The sequence below is a fragment of the Chiloscyllium plagiosum genome, unplaced genomic scaffold, assembly GCF_004010195.1.
Source record: "Chiloscyllium plagiosum isolate BGI_BamShark_2017 unplaced genomic scaffold, ASM401019v2 scaf_2878, whole genome shotgun sequence".
In the NCBI taxonomy this organism is placed as follows: Eukaryota; Metazoa; Chordata; class Chondrichthyes; order Orectolobiformes; family Hemiscylliidae; genus Chiloscyllium; species Chiloscyllium plagiosum.
In genome coordinates, this window is record NW_025187135.1 from 1 (window position 1) to 2,402 (window position 2,402).

The 2,402-nt window shown below is 43.8% G+C and overlaps 1 non-coding gene across 1 annotated transcript; it reads left to right on the forward strand.

The window, feature by feature from the left end:
* Positions 1-2,069: 2,069 nt before the first annotated feature.
* Positions 2,070-2,142, forward strand: trnak-cuu. The gene has a single exon. It is a non-coding gene; the product is annotated as a tRNA-Lys (tRNA).
* Positions 2,143-2,402: the final 260 nt, after the last annotated feature.

Here is a 2,402-nt window from a genome sequence, read left to right on the forward strand (position 1 = left end):
AATGTGGAGCCACTATTTAAGAAAGGTGGTAAGGAAAAGCCAGGGAATTATAGACTGGTAAGCCTGACATCGGTGGTGGGCAAGTTGTTGGAGAGAATCCTGAAGGACAGGATATACATGTATTTGGAAAGGCAAGGGCTGGGTAGGGATAGTCAGCATGGCTTCATGCATGGGAAATCATGTCTCACAAACTTCATTGAGTTTTCTGAAGTAACAAAGAGCATTGATGAGGGCAGAGTGGTGGATGTGATCTATCTGGACTTCAGTAAGGTGTTTGACAAGGTTTCCCATGGGAGACTGGTTAGCAAGGTTAGATTTCACGGAATACAGGGAGAACTAGCCATTTGGATACAGAACTGACTCAAAGGTAGAAGACAGAAGGTGTTGGTGGAGGGTTGCTTTTCAGACTGGAAACCTGTGACCAGTGGAGTGCCTCAAGGATCGGTGCTGAGTCGACTACTTTTCGTCATTTATATAAATTATTTGGATGTGAACTTAGCAGGTATAGTTAGTAAGCTTGCAGATGAGGTGTAGTGGACAGTGACGAAGGTTACGTTAGAGTACAATGGGATCTTGATCAGATGGGCCAATGGGCTGAAGAGTAGGAGATGGAGTTTAATTTAGATAAATGTGAAGTGCTGCATTTTGGAAAAGCAAATCTTAGCAGCACTTAGACAATTAATGGTTAAGGTCCTAGGGAGGTGTTGCTGAACAAAGAGACCTTGGAGTGCAGGTTCATAGCTCCTTGAAAGTGGAGTCGCAACTAGATATGATTGTGAAGAGGGCGTTTGGTATACTTTCCTTTATTGGTCAGAGTATTGTATACAGGAGTTGGGAGGTCACGTTGCGGCTGTATTGGACTTTGGTTAGACCACTTTTGGAATATTGCATGTAATTCTGTTCTTCCTATCAGAAGGATGTTGTGAAACATGAAAGGGCTCAGAAAAGATTTACAAGGATGTTGCCAGAGTTGGAGGATTTGAGCTGTAGAGAGAGGCTGAATACGCTGGAGCTGTTTTCCCTGGAGCGTTGGAGGCTGAGGGGTGACCTTATAGAGGCTTATTAAATCATGAAGGGCATGGATAGGATAAACAGACAAGGTCTTTTCCCTGGGGTGGGGGAGTCCAGAACCAGAGGGCATAGGTTTAGAGTGACAAGGGAAAGGTATAAAAGAGACTTAAGGGGCAACCTTTTCACACAGGGGGTAGTGCATGCATGGAATGAGCTGCCAGAGGAAATGGTGGAGGCTGGCATAATTACAGCAGTTAAAAGGCATCTGGATGGATATATGAACAGGAAGGGTTTAGAGGGATATGGGAAAAGTGCTGGCAAATGGGACTAGTTGGACCATAGGTATGGACGAGTTGGACCATAGGCTCTGTTTCAGTGCTGTACATCTCCATGACTTTATGCCTCTAATTATTCTCCTTGTTCCCTGAAGCCCAGTCAGCACAGAAAAGGCAAATCTGGAAAGCCACATACCTAGCTTAAGCAAAAATTTATACATCATATTTGCATATAAAATGATGAAAATAAATCCAAAAACCAGGATTCATCTTCAAGGGAACGGCGGCTGAGAGAAATCCAAGGCGTAGACACAGAAATTGCATGAGACACACTAACAGTGGAGGAAAAAAAAGTGGCTCAAAGATTTCTTGAAACTTATGCATAAAAACACCAAACACAAAAAAAAGGTGGCAGAGAACAGTCCCACTGCAGTATTTTATGTGCTGCACAATGCAGTGTGCTGTTTTGAGCATTTCACAGGGAAAGAAAATTAGACCTCTGAACAAAAATGCAACATTGATTTACTAACTGAGAAGTGGGGTGAGAGGATATACTAGGAATGAAACATCCACAAAACGCTCAATAAAAGCAAAATACCTTCAGGTGCTGGAAGATTGAAATAAGAACAAAACAAGGATGGAAAAACTCAGCAGGTCAGGTAACAGCTATTCACAGGAGCAGGTTAACACATGGGCAAGAATGTTAAACACGAAGTGGTGAGGATGCGTAGTCCAATATTATTTCAAATACTTAATGAATCAGAACATAGACACATTTATGGCACCTGGCTAGCTCCGTCGGTACAGCATGAGACTCTTAATCTCAAGGTCGTGGGTTCGAGCCCCACGTTGGGCAATACGCTACCTGCTAAAAAAAAAAACATCGGACAATGGGCAGCACGGTGGCACAGTAGTTAGCACTGCTGCCTCACAGTGCAAGAGACCCGGGTTCAATTCCTGCCTCAGGCAACTGTGTGTGTGGAGTTTGCACATTCTCCCAGTGTCTGCATGGGCTTCCTCTGGGTGCTTCGGTTTCCTCCCACAATCCAAAAGATCCAAAAGTGGCCATGCTAAATTGCCCATAGTGTTAAGTGAAGGGATAAATGTAGGGGAATG